General features: G+C 34.4%; 2 long non-coding RNA genes across 2 annotated transcripts; one reads left to right on the top strand and one right to left on the bottom strand.

Annotated features, from left to right (window-relative positions):
* The first annotated feature begins 965 nt into the window (after nucleotides 1-965).
* LOC148268817 (uncharacterized) lies at nucleotides 966-2,326 on the top strand. The gene is made up of 2 exons (XR_015817051.1): nucleotides 966-1,604; nucleotides 1,702-2,326. It is a non-coding gene; the product is annotated as an uncharacterized LOC148268817 (long non-coding RNA).
* Nucleotides 2,327-3,215: 889 nt separating this feature from the next.
* LOC148268818 (uncharacterized) lies at nucleotides 3,216-8,069 on the bottom strand. The gene is made up of 5 exons (XR_015817050.1): nucleotides 7,287-8,069; nucleotides 5,869-5,977; nucleotides 5,023-5,156; nucleotides 4,004-4,133; nucleotides 3,216-3,913 (listed from the first exon to the last, which is right to left on the bottom strand). It is a non-coding gene; the product is annotated as an uncharacterized LOC148268818 (long non-coding RNA).
* Between the last annotated feature and the right edge of the window lie 7,034 nt (nucleotides 8,070-15,103).

The raw sequence follows: 15,103 nt of genomic DNA on the forward strand, positions 1-15,103 counted from the left end.
TTACACTGAGATTTAGAAGAAATTTATATAAAGTTGCATCTTGGATTTCCGCACACAAATTAGAAGATGTGTAAATTATTGAAAAACTTGTACGGACTCAAACAAGCTTTTAGATAGTGAGTGGTATGCCAATCTTTCTAATTTATTATTTCAACATGATTTCTGTCAATCAAAGGCAGAATATAGCACGTTCATGTGAGAAAATGGAGAATAATTCATAATGACGCTTGTATGATCATGTTATTATTATGGGAAATAATATTGAGTAGATCAATAAACTGAAGTCAGAGATCAATAAACTGAAGTCAGAGATGGACAAGAAAATTAGAATTAAAAATCTCATAAACCTAAAGTATTTCATAGGTATTGAAATTGCACGCTCCAAAAGAGGAATTCACATATCTTAGCGCAAGTATGCATTAAACTTGTCTACAAACACTAGTGTCTTTGGTCCCAAAGCATTAGTGATTTCGTTTGATCAAAATCTCAAATTCTCAGTGGTGAAGTAAAACCATATCCAACACTTTACAGGAGATTAATTAGGAAAGCAATCACTGAACCCGATATATCATGCTTAGAGCAATTCATAAGCATTAATATATGAAGCATCTGACATATCAACACTTGAAAACAGTACATAAAGTCCTAATGTACATTAAAATTGCGCCTAGACAGGGACTATTTTACTCTTCTATATCTAAATTATAATTTACTGTGTATTTGTGAGAGTGATTGAGAAACCTGTAAAGATACTCAAAGATTTATAACTAAATATTTTGTATTTATCGGAATATCGTTAATCAATTGGATGTAAAAAAAGTAGCATTAAATATCTCAGTCTTCAGCATAGGCAGAATATAGATCCATGAATAACACTTGTTATGAATTGACGTGGATAAGCTACCTCTTGAACTACTTAAAGATTAATAAGGAGGAATCAATAGTGATATTTTATGAGAAAAGAGTAATAACTTATGTAATAAAAAATCTAGTGTTTTATGAGATAACAAGGCAAATAGAGATGGATTTTCAATCAATATATGGGAAGATACAAGATAGAAGTATAATTATAAAGCATGTGTGAAAATATCCCAAAGTTGAGAATATTTTTACCATCGTTGGCATACCGATTCCTACTCCCACATATTGTCCATATGGGAGTAGAAAATATCTATTCTCCATCTTGCAGAGAGGTGTTGAAATATCCAAGCCTGAGTCCAAAGAGGAAGAGACCATGTCAGAAGAAATAGACAACCCACAGAGGAAAGGCCCACGTGTGGATCAACCCCGAAAAATGTGTATGTATATATATGTATAGGTTAATTAGGAGATGTTTGCATGTGCATTTGGCATATGTGCACGATAATCTTTATATTTGCCTCATACATAAATACTCCTCTTATGGTATTGAAAAACATTGAGAAACAAAAATAAAGAAAAGAAGAGGAAACACTAGCGGGTCTCCTCCCTCGTCGACCTCTTCTTTGTTGCCTTTTTCCTACTTGTTTCCTACTTCGTCTTTGTGTTTGTCTTGCGAGTACATGGAAGAACTCATTCTATAGCATCTCAAGTACAAGTTCTTACAGACAGGAGAGAGATGCGAAGTAAGATCAGTTTTGTCTTTTTCAAGCATTTGTAACGTTTTTTAATGCATATCTGGCTTTAAATTTTTCCATGTGTTAATATAACTTTGTTCATCAGCTGGAGAGAGTAAATAAGCCCACAAAAGCAATATTTGCAGCCCACCTACCCAAGCCCAGGAGAAGTTAAAACCTGGGGTTCCTTTCCTACTTTTACCAACGCATCGGTACAGCATTCGGATGTTCTGCTGTCTGTCAGAGAAGCAATGCCGAGTTGGGAGTCGCTGCAGATGCAAGGTTTGAAAAATCCTTTTTCTGCCGTAGATTTGGTTGCAAGGAGAGCTTCAGCTTAAGCTATTAGAAGATTAGTGTATCCATGCCTTGTAAGCGGAGCCATTTATACCGGATAAAGCTGCGATAATAGAGGATCCATGATCACGAACAGTAGCATCATATGTAATTTAGAACTTTGATTGCTGGCTTGGAGAAGTTTTCCTTGACGAAGAATCCTTGCATGCAATAGTTTTACGTACTTGCTTATAACTGGTTTGAACAGACGAGATGCAAATAAAGGGCTGGTTTGGTACTTTACATGTATGCATTTGTTTCTCCAAAATTAGAGCATAGCTACTATCATAGAAGCAAATAGGTGAATTTGTTTCTAGGTCTGATTCAAGACAGCTCATTGTTTTTGTTCTGTAGGAGATAGCTTAACCACTCTTCAATAGAATTTCAGTGATTTTACATATAGGATCCTTACAATATAGCATGCTAAGAACAGGTGACTGCAGGTGTTCTCTTTAGTTCCATATAGGTAGCAGTTTGATGTATTCTGTGAGAAGAAATTGACATACCTGGTAAACTCTTCTGAATTATTCTCTATCACATAAGTTTGTGTCTCTTTAAAATTTTTTTGGTTCCATATATATCTCCAAATTAAAAGTAGGCATTATTTAGACAGGGCTGGTTCGTTGTAGTGATTTTTTGTAAAAGCAGCGTGGTAGGAAAATTTGGTTTCATATACATTCTTAGGGTTAAGTGTCCATCCCCATTTATACTTGTTAGGTAAAGCTGGTGAGAGTTTGATTTGGTGATATTTTTTTGGAAATTTGATTTGAGAACATTCTCTGTAGCGGGCTAGTGTTCTACTGATTACCACTCTCTTCAATAAGTTGGTTCGCATGTACAAGACAAGGGCAATAGAGCAAGGCTTGAACCCTTTAATGGAAAGGATCCACGGGTCACACCATGTACTTGTTCCCTTGCCATTACCAATTAGCTTGCAGGATCCCAATTTCTGAATATCCCTGGGTTTTAGGATTCTTTTCCAGAAAAAGAAATCTTGCTTTTCTGGAAAGAGCCAATATAAAGAGACACCCTTAGTGTATTTGGCTTTAATTAAATTGATCCAGGGTTTTGAGAGGTCTTCCTGAATTTTCTAGCTTAGTTTAGTGAACAAGGGAAGATTAAATGATGCAGAACTCAGAAAATCAATAATGTGATAAAAAACTCAGACAATTCTCATAAAACATCAAAGACTTAAATACTAAATAAATTATCTTTACTTAACTCACAATTAACCTGTGATTGAAACTAAAATAATAGGTGTTAAAGAATTGTCATGTGACAAAGAATATTAAGAGGAATATTAAAGTTGTCAGCAATAATATCAGCAAGAAAAAAATAGATTTGTAGCAAGGACAATTTTGCAATATTACCAGCCATATTACTAGCTCACTTTGCAATTTGTTACAACAATTTTTTTATTTTTCAGTACTATTATTATCTATAAATATTTACTATACACTTGTAAGATCAAGATTTATTCATTACTTTTATAAATAAAATCCTCTTAGCTCAGCATAGTTAAGCTGAGAAATCTTCAAAATACAAAGCAGATTTTTAACTTGGTATCAGAGCCAACAATGGCTGGTGATGGTGAAAGCTCGACAGTCTCAGTAAATCAAAACAATGGAGGAAATATCACAATAATGAAGACACTTAACATGACAGGAAACCCAATGAGATCATATAGTATGGTTAAGTTGAACCATAACAATTTCCTACTTTGGAAAAACATGGTGCTACCACTTATTCGAGGAAATAAACTGGAAGGATACCTCATTGGAGCAAAGATAACACCACGAGAGTTCACAAAAGTTGTTGTTCAAGGAACATATGAAGTTCAGGTCACAACAAACCCAAAATACAAGGAATGGTATGTCCAAGATCAAATGCTTCCTGAATGGATCTACAACACCATTGAACCAACGGTTGCTTCTGAACTAATGGGGCATGATACATCTCGAAAGTTGTGGAATGCCATCAATGACCTGTTTGGAATCAAAACAAGGTCAAACATAGTATTTTACAAGAGAGAGTTTGCAAAGACGTAGAAGGGAAACTTGAAGATGGAAGATTACCTCAAAGCCATGAAAAGTTTGACAGATAATCTAGCTCTTGCTGGTCATCCCGTATCAGTTGACGATTTAGTCACTCAAATATTTGTTGGACTTGATTCTCAAGATTGCAACCCTCTAGTGTGTCAAATCACTGAAAAGGAAACGACTAGCTGGATAAAATTTCAGTCGAAATTATTGAGCTATGAAAGAAGATTAGAGTAGCTAAACACTGGCATGACTACCCTGAATCTTGGACAACCTGCTGCAAATTATGTCAGGAATACAAACTTCAACAGCAAAAACAACAATCAGTATTTTCCACGAGGAAGAACAACAAACAATAGCAACAGAGATAGAGGATCTAGAGGAAGAGGAAGCCGATTTAGAGGAGGCAACAAACCTATGTGCCAGGTGTGCAGAAAGATAGGTCACACTACTATTGTGTGCTACTATTGATTTGGCAAAAGTTATGTGGGTGCTCTATCTGATTCAAGCCACATAAATCAAAACTCAGCATTCCTAGCAACAACAGAAAACATAGGAGACACAGCTTGGTATTTTGACAGTGGAGCTAGCAGCCATGTTACAATTGATGTTGGAAACATGCAACAAAAATACGAATACACTGGTAAAGAATGTTTGACAGTGGAAAATGGTGAGAAGTTAAATATTTATCATACTGGTTTAGTTACATTGTCTGCTAGAAATGGAAAGTTTTTGTTATTGAATGATACCTTGCATGTGCCTGATATTGAAAAGAACTTGGTAAGCATATCAAAACTGATAACTCCAAATAATGTTGATGTTGTTTTTTATTCTTTTGGTTGTGTTGTGAAAGACAAAGTTTCGGGCAAAACTTTGCTACGGGGGAAGCATCAACAAGGCTTGTACCAGATTGAGACAAGTCACCAATCCCAAATATATCCCAAATCAGAAAACTATCAAGATTTTCTTTCCAAGAGCAAAAATGAGCCTAAAAAATTTAGGAGTATAGAAACTTGGCACAGGAGATTAGGTCATCTAGCTATCAAAACACTTACAAAAATTATTGAGTCCTGTAATGATTTCTTCTGTGATGCTTGTCAACTTGGAAAGTCTCATTCTCTTCCCTTTACTATATCATCTTCACATGCATCACAACCCCTGGAGATAATCCTCATTGACATATGAGGACCTGCACCCATCACTTGCATGTTAGGATATAAATATTCTGTACTGTTTTTGAATGATCATAACAGATTCACATGGCTATACCTTATGAAACACAAATATGAAACCATTAAGATCTTCATATAGTTCAAAACCATGATCGAAAATAAACTTGATAAAAGGATCAAGAGTGTGCAATCAAACATGGGTCGAGAATATAGAAGTCTTGCAAATTACTTGCAACAACATGGAATTAGGTCTTAATATGTCTGTCCCTATACTTCTACTCAAAATGGAAGAGCAGAGAGAAAACATCGGCATGTTGTAGAGACAGGATTAACCCTATTAGCCCAATCAAATGCCCCTCTAAAATACTGATTCGAAGCTTTTCAGACTTCAGTTCACCTAATAAACATGTTACCTACACCTGTGATTGATAACAAATGCCCTATTGAAAAGTTGTTTCACAAGAAACCAAATTACAAGGCCTTAAAAGTTTTTGGATGTGCTTGTTACCCTTATTTAAGACCTTACCAAAACCAAAAGTTTTAATTCCATTAAGTGAAATGTGTATTCTTGGGGTATAGTCATACGCATAAAGGTTTCAAGTGTCTTAGCTCCACAGGAATGATATACATATCAAGAAATGTAGTGTTCAACGAACAAGAATTTTCGTTCAAAAATGACTTTCTAAACACCAAAACATCAGAAACACAAATGTTGATCACTATACCCACCTGGTTCACCAAATCTCAAACAAAAAATATAGTCTCGTTTGATGCAGGTCAGCAAGGTACTTTAATTCCAGTAGAACAAGCTCGCAATACTGAGTCTGGAACTCCACTTCTGGAATATCAAACAAGGAGATTGTCATTTAAAGGGGGATTTGACTCTCCCTACAACTCAGAATTTAGAGAAGCTCCTGGTTCTAACATTGGAGTTACAGAACACTATAATAAACAAGAGTATAATGTTAGACTTCAATCAATTGAAGAACAACAAAATGAATATGAAGAAAATGAAGCTAACTCAAATAAACAACAAGTAGAAAAAGGACACAGAATGATAACAAGATCCAAAGCTAGAATTTTCAAGCCAAAACAACACCCAACAGATTTTCAGCTATATGTTGCAGAAAACTCAATGCCAATTGAACCAATTTTAGTTGATGAAGTTTTGAGATCAAAACATTTGAGACTCGTAATGGAAGAAGAATTGAATGCATTGAAGAAAAATAATACCGGTCATTGGTACCTTTCACATCCTCTATGAATGTTGTAGGCAGTAAATGAGTGTTTAAGGTTAAGAAAAATATTGATGGGAGTTTTCAGAGATGCAGAGCGAGGCTAGTGGAAAAAGGGTTTTATCAAAATGCAGGGATTGATTATGGTGAAACCTTTAGTCTAGTAGTAAAGGTTTCAACCATTCGAATAATTTTGACTATAGCAATAACAGAAAATCGGGATATCAGGCAACTGGACATCAACGATGCTTTTCTGAATGGTGATTTGCAAGAATCAGTTTATGTGCGGCAGCCCGAAGGGTATGAAGACAAGAGCATGTCCAAGTATATCTGTAAATTGAAGAAAACCTTATATGCTTTAAAACAGGCTCTAAGGGCCTGGTTTGAGAAATTGAAAATTATATTATTGAAATGGGGCTTTAAGGGGTCAAAGTGTGACTCATCACTATTCATCATGAAAGTAAATGACAAAATCATGTTTGTGTTGATTTATGTTCATGACATGATTGTGACTAAAATCAATTCAGCTTCACTAAAGCATTTTGTGCAAGAACTTGACAAGCTGTTTACTTTGAAAGACTTGAGATCTTTGCATATATTCCTTGGCATTGAAGTTATGAGAGATGACACAAGGATTTTCTTAACACAAACAAGGCATATTGAGGAATTATTGAAGAAAACGGGTATGGAAAACTCAAAGGAATTCTTTACACCTGCCATATTAAATGTTGCTCTAACAAAAGATGATAGGGAACAACTAAAGAATCTTACACTCTATAGAAGAATCGTTGGATCCCTACAGTATGTGACACATACCAAACCTGATCTTGCATACATAATCAATAAATTAAATCAGTTTCTTCAAAATCCAACAGAAAACACATGCAAGCAGTGAAGAGGGTATTAAGGTACCTGAAGGGAACCAAAATTTTCGGCCTTCACATTCAACTCTGTAGCAAATATACCATCACAGGGTTCTTCGATGCTGACTGGGCGTGCAATAAGGATGATAGAAGATCTACAGCAGGGTATTGTGTCTATTTGGGTCCAATTCTGGTTTCTTAGAACTCTAAAAGGCAATAAGTGATTGCAAGATCAAGAACAGAATCCGAATACAGGGCCTTGTCTCTAATATCTTGTGAAATTGTGTGGATGGAATCATTGCTCAAGGAACTGCCATTTCCAATTGAAAAAGTACTTGTAACCTAATGTGATAATTTAAGTGCAAAAAAACTTGTTAGCAATCCAGTATTCCATGCTAAAACAAAACACATAAAAGTTGATATTTACTTCATTATAGATAAGGTGTTTGAGAAAAATCTTGAAGTTACATACATACCTTCTCAAAACCAAGTAGCAGACGGCTTAACTAAAGTTACAACTGACTCTCAATTCTACAATCTAAGAAACAAACTTGGAGTGTTCAAAAACTCTCTCCCATGTTTGAAGGGGGATGTTAAAGAATTGTCATGTGACAAGGAATATTTAGAGGAATATTGAAGCTATCAGCAATAATATCAGTAAGGATAAAACAGATTTGCAGTAAGGGCAATTATGCAATATTACCAACCATATTACCATCTCACTCTGCAATCTCTTACAATAATTTTCTTATTTTTTAGTACTATTCTTATCTGTAAATATTTATTGTACACTTGTAAGGTCAAGATTTATTTATCACTTTTATAAATAAAATCTTCCTAACTCAATAATAGTTAAGCTGAGAAATATTCAAAATACAAAAGTAGATTTTTAACTATAAGAATAAATGAATTGATTAAAATGCCATAAGACAAACTTTGATAAGTTAAAATCAATTCAAAAAAAGAGATTGATGAAAACACCACAAGTTACCTTAATAAGTAGACACTAATTTCACAAGAAAGTTGAAGAAAATCTCACTAGTTGAAAATGTATAAAGCTTCGCATTTTGTTAATTCCAAACTTGAATTATTGAATACAATTCTTAAAGTCAATTTATAGTTGAAGGCCAAGAGAAATATTAGGAAAAAAAATCTCCTAATTAATAATTAATTTTTTAGGAATAAATTACATAATTAAGAAAGTAATACTAATTAATGGAGATATAGTTGCATATCTTGAATTAAAGAAGGTTTTTTTGCCAATTTTGTTGAGATTTGGCCATCCATGTAAAGATCTCTTATTTTTAAGAAGATATTTTTAGAATTTCTTATTTTGAAGAAGATTTCTTGCAGATCTTTTAATTTAAAGAAAATATCTTAATTTCTTAGGAAAATGAATCCGTCCATGATCTCGTGAGTTAAATGTTTTTGATTTAATATACCTTTTCGGAAAGAAGTATCCCCCATGATCTAAAGAATCTACCCATGTTCTTCCTCATTCCGTCCATGAGTTGCCCTTTAAATATACTTGATTTAATTTTCCCTTTCGAACAGATATAATCGGTTCCTTGCATTAATTCTTTGATTTTGTTTCCTCTTTGTGCTATTTGAAAAAGATATGTAGAGGGAAAAATCTCTCTTGTATAGAAAAAGAATCCCTCACGGGTGGCAAAGGAGTATTCATCCATTTCGCCAAATGGACTTGGTTCTCCTCCTTAATGGGCTTTCACCTTTGGCCCAAGCCTCTCTTCTCCATGAATCCATCATTTAACATAGGCTTGAAAGTTGTCCTTGAATTTATTAGCCAGTGTTTGGTCCATCTAACATCAAGATACTCCTTTCATGTGACGTAAGTTCACCATGTGATGTATCCAAGCATTCCATGCTCACATTATCTCCTCATTTGAAAATGATTTGTCCTCGAATCGAGATCTTCTTATGTACGGATGCTTCTAGCTTTGCTTTGTTCAAAAAGATATCTTGCAAAATAATACCACTAGACAAAGATAGATTAAAGTTAAATAAACAATTCCTTTTTTTTTCTCCCATAAAAGGGTCATCATCAACTTGTTTATCTCCTACAACATCAATTTTCCTTTTTTCTATGACATCAATTTTCTTCTCTCCTGCAACATTTTTCTCCTTCCCTCTCATGGAATTAGTCTCCTCTTCTTCTGCGGCATTTTGCTCTTGGGTGAAACTAAGTGGAGGTCCAAACCAACTGATGTTGAAAAATCAGCAAATGAGTTATGGTTAGAGGTGAAATGCTATTCGAACCCAGAGCTAGTTGGTTCTCCCCGAAATGTGTTGAGGCTCAGCAGTTGATTGGACATTTAGGGGTAAAGCACTATTTTGATGTGCGTTGCGAGAGTGGTATCAAATCGAGGCAAACTTTAAATACTAAATATGATCTCAAAAGAATAGGGGGTCAAGGTCGGTCATTAAGACAATAGAGGGATAATGAAAAAAGTGTATGCTTTTGACTATTCAAGCTAAAAGAATAGTGGCTCCTCATGCCATCATGAATTGCACGCCTTTTTTTTTTTGCCATGGTCACGCAAGTAATAAATGATTAGCATGCATGGGGTATAATATCACAGAATTTCGTCAGTGTATCACTAATTGTAAAAGAAACCCATACTTGCTTGGATATGTCCATCTCCTCACATTCTTGCGGTAATTGTAACTTGTAGGGATGAGGATGTGCTGTGCATATCAAGCTCAACTTGTCAACCACTATAGAACTAACAGTGTTGGTATAGCTACCTTTATCAATCTGTATGTTACACATTTTTTTGCTCACAGAACGACGAGTATGGAAGCTATCTTGATTATCTTCCTTTAGATCGGATCGTCTTTTCTCCACTTCATCACATGAATTGGCCTCCTCATCCTGGATTCGGCTTTTGACTCTTGATGAAGTAGAAGACCTTTGACTTATTTTTGCCCAATTAAGCTCTCTAAGCCTTCTTTGGAACTTTTCCATATAGAGTTTTATATTGGTTAGTTTACTAGGCAAAGACATTGTTAGAAACTTGCAAGAAATGTTAGAAAATAGCATCCCCTCACTTTTTTCACTATTGTGTTGCACTTACTCTCTCAATATTCTCTCTCAAGTTGAATACCGGAATTGAATTCTCTTGAATCAAAGTAATCAAATTTTATTCTAGGATACTTCAAAAAATACTGGGGAAAGAAAATTGTAGACAAACAATTCTAGAAGTACTGGAATTTAAACGTACGGATGAAGATAGTGTGTGGTTTATGTATGATGCTAAATAGCATGCAGTTAGTGACTGATAGATATAATGGAACAAAAGCACAGTGAAAGAAAGAAACTTAGAGTACAAGAAATATAATATAGATATGATATTTTTGTCTTTTTTTTAAAAAACCAAGCTGTCTCATAGCCTTAGGCACAAAGATCTTCTGCCAATGGATTAGTACAAAGCCATGGATCTTGTTCTTCAAATCAGCCCACCAGATTTTTCTAGTTATTTTGGCGAACTGTCCAATGATGTTCTGTGCCAGTATATATGTTGACATATAATGTATGGGAATGGCATTGAGGACATATCTTACCATAGTAGATCTGTCGGTATATGAGACTGGGTGACTTTTCTGGCTAGTTGGTTTTTTATCATTCTTTACAAAAGGTTTTGAAAAGTCTTTGAGCTAGTTTTTTTTTTAAGAGTCTTAATCCTAAATAATTTACTGCTTCCATGTGAGGCTTTAAGATTAGAGATGGTCATCATGCTCCTGCGACTTTCAGGCTTGGCTTTTCTGCACTTACGCTTATTTAGTGATTGACCTGACTAGACATAGTATATTTTAGTGTGAGACATAACTGCAAAAAATATTTTGCTCATTTGCTTGATGGTAAATTAACAAGTCGTTCACATGCAATAAATGAGTAAAAGAGGATGCACTAAGTTACGTTATTGTTGGATCTAGCTTTAAGTAAAATTTTATGTAAGTTTTGTGCGAAGGAGAAATGGATATGGAGATAATGGATCCCTCTATCTAAAGCATCATTGTGGCTGAACTCCTAACATCAGAAGGCCATTGATGATGATTTGATAAGACATTGGAATGAAGCATTATGAGATCAACTGGATTTTCTTATTATAAAATTCCAGCTTTTCTAAAATGCATTGTATGAGTCTCCAGTCTACTCTGTCGAATGCCTTTTTCATATCACATTTAAGTATTGCCAGCTTCGTACTCATCTTTTACCTTCATGGAGTGCATTATTCATAAGAAATTATAATATTTTTTGAATTATTTGACCTTTAGTAAAGGTTAATTAACAAAGGAAAATAATTTTATCCATAATTCATCTTAGTTTTGTCGTTAAGATTTTAGAGATAATATCGTAATTTACAATGCATAATAACATAAGAAGGAACTTATTCATTGTGTCGCTGCCTTTTACTATGGAATTAAAGCAACGTTAGTCTGGTTAACCTCCTCTAACATGAAACCTAAACTGAAGAAAGCTTGTACAAAGGACACCGCATCTTTTTTTATTAGGTGTTAGAAGTGGTGATAGAAAATTCGATCATACTGTCGAGACTGATGCTTCATGAGCACCTATGCATTTGACCACTCGGTAGATTTTCTATCTCCAGGAATATGTAATAGAGTTTCATTTTTCTCATTAGTTATTACATGAGGAAATAAACCCTCTAGATCTTTTGAAAAGTAGGCATTGCTGGTAATTGATAGAGTTTGGAAGTGCTCCAGAAAATGAGTGGCAATCTTATGTTGGTCATATATCCAATCACCTTGGAAGGATTTAATATCTTCAATGGAATTTCTCTTCTTTCTGATAGTGGCTGAAATATGGAAATATTTGGTCTTTAGATTTCTTCTTTTTGTTGCTCAATCAATTTATCCATGAGTAGATTTCTTCTTGTAGAAGAAGCCCTTGAAACTCAATTTGGATGGCTACTTCAGTATTCATATTTTCAGGGCTAGGCTCCTTTTGTTATAATTGTTCTATTTGATTTTAATTCCTTGTGGTGTTTGTGCTAAGATTGCTAAAGTAGGATTCCGTCATTTTAGAAGTGCCAAGTGGGTTTTCTGAGTCTTTTGGTAGTATCAGTGGACTGCTGACCCAATTAGCTGATCCCATGCATTTTCTACTACTGTATTGCTTGTATAGTCCTTTACCCATATCCCTTTTTAATTTAGAAAGCTTCTTAAATCCACTATGATGCTTTAGTATAGAAATGAGTAAAGGATTATGGCTAAAAAAGGTTGTTGGCAATGAAAAATGCTTGCCTGAAGAAATAGTAAGCGCCATTGGCAGTTGGCCAGATCAAGTCTTGCTTTTAAATTGACTGCCCCACTCCTTTTATTAGACAAGGTATATGGATTACCTGCAAAACTTGTTACTCCATAATTGTGGGATCTGCTTCTGTCCAATTCTTTTATAATGCTGTTGAAATTCCCTGCAGGAAGTCAAGGAAGATTGTGATTGCTTCCAATTTTATAAGAGTTTCCCATAATTGATTTTTAGTTGCTGAGTAAGGGAGACTGTTGACGCTAGTAAATAGCCATGTCTGACTAGGAATTATGCCTTATATCAGAATGTTGATAAAATTTTCACCAGTATTGGTTACCTTAATCTTGATACTCGCTTTCTAAGCAAGGTATAAGCCTCTTTTTATGCTATTGGAAGGCCCAAGTTAACAGTGGTTATAACTTAGTTTTCAACCTTCTATTTGCAGTCTAGATTTATCTAACTTAGTTTTAGATAAGAAAAACATTTCTAGAGTTGTGTTTTTCGGAATAAACCTTAAGTTCCTAACTGAAAAGGTATGGCCTAACCATCTGTAGTCAACTGCTAAGATCTTCATGAGTCCTTTGGAGATATTAGACTTGTCTCCAAGACTTTTGAATTAGTAGGAGTTATGATTTTCTCTTGTGACTGCATAGAGGGTGCTGAAGGAGGATTATAGCTTTGCGATTTATGCTGATCTATCTTCTTTCTCCGGAACCTGTGAAAGAAGAATGTAGCATACCTTCTGCATTCATTCCAGAAAAGAGAAGAAAGGAGAGTGTATCTTGTGTCTTACCCAATTAGGCCTATCTTAGAAGAGCTTTATAGAGCAATACTTTTTAAATGAAGAGTCCAAATTATCTTCAGTAGCTTCTCTTTATGGGCATGTAGAATGGGCTAGGCTTGGGCTAAGTTAACTTCAATAGAGATTTGGATAGATTCTAGGCCTGTTTCTCCTTCAACAAACCTGTTTATTAGGGGTGGATGTGGTCCAGCATTTAATGTTATAAGACAACAATTGTTGCTTAAACTGGATGTTTGCTGGCATTAAATGCTACTATCAGTCTTCAAAAAGAGGGCTTAAGATAATCAGATTTGTATGGTGTACATTTGGGTTCTCATACTATTTGTCATGTGTTTGTGAAGTGGTGCTCTGGATGCTTCTGAGTGCAAGTACCATTTTATGTCTTCTTTAACTTAAGAACCAGCTTCTAGGGGTATCTATTTGTCTAGAACCAAACTTGATCGTTTCGAGAATTGATTGTCGGGGTCTGAATTAAAGATTGTATCGAAATGGACTGAAATTTTTGTTTTAATTCTATAACTAAAAATTTAATAAAACAAAACTAAAATTAAAAGTCATTTATGTTTTTTGTATTTCGGTTCAAATTGGTATATTTTGATTATGACTAGGAAGAGATTGAAATAAATCAATTTTTTTTGTTACTTGGTGATTTGACCGAAAATCGAACCGGACAATGTTTAATTAGCCATTCTTTTAAGTTGAGAATTAACTTTTAGGTATATTCATATGGAACTGGAAAATGTCAAATTGAGAACCTATTAAGGGTAGGGGTCCAATGATTTATTTTGACTTTATAAGATTGATTTTAATAAAATAAGCTAAGTGGAACCGGACCGAGATGCGACCTTTTCGGGTACTTGGTGTGTAGACTGAGAACTGTATGAAATGATATTTTGTTCGGTTTTCTTCATACCAAAGTTCAAATACTCCTACCAGCTTTGAGTGCAATTTTGTTGAGAGGCATGTAAATTGTCAATCAAGTTAGAGGAATTTATCCTAATGAAAGACTGTGATGGAAGGTTTGCTTAAAGGGAAAAGTTTCTGACTGCGATTAGTAAGACTACAATTAGTGTAAAGATCCCCATGTTCATTTTTATTAGCTTTGGCCCACTTACAATGATTGCTTTACCTATTTTACTGACCAATTGTGTGCCATTTCTTCTTTGATCATACCAGGAGATAAGCCTTCGATTCTAATGCAAAAATTACCTGTGGGAAAAGTCTAGCTCTTCAATTATATCATCCAATAGCGAAGTTTTTGAGGATAAGTGGAGCTCCTCTTGATAGGACAGTTTCCTTTGGACACAGGTTGATTAAAGAGAGATATAAAGAATGAGGGCAAGTCAAATCGTAAAGTTTTTTATGTTAATTTTGAAGTTAATACTCAATGAATAATATATTTTAAAGAAAAGTAATGTAAATTTGCAATGTTTTATTAAAATAAAATAAAACAAGTTTTGTCTTATAATTTTAAAAAAGTAATGTTGTTAGATATTAAAATACAAGTATGTCATGTTTAGTAGTTTTAACCATTTTGTTAACATGTAAAATTGGAGTACTTTAAATTCTTACACCCTTTGTTTACTATTTATGAAATCTTTTTACTAGTTTTGCTAGGTTTTATGTGCAGCTGTAGCGGTGACCAAAAATAAAAACTTATTTTCCCACTAGGTTTTCTTGTCTGGTTAGGATGGAGAATTTAGAAAATGATAGATGGGATATTCCCATTCGGTTGCAATCCGGTAAAAACAAAAACTTATAACAAGATGAGAAA

The sequence above is a fragment of the Carica papaya genome, chromosome 2 (assembly GCF_054855325.1).
Source record: "Carica papaya isolate Zhongbai chromosome 2, ASM5485532v1, whole genome shotgun sequence".
Lineage (NCBI taxonomy): Eukaryota > Viridiplantae > Streptophyta > Magnoliopsida > Brassicales > Caricaceae > Carica > Carica papaya.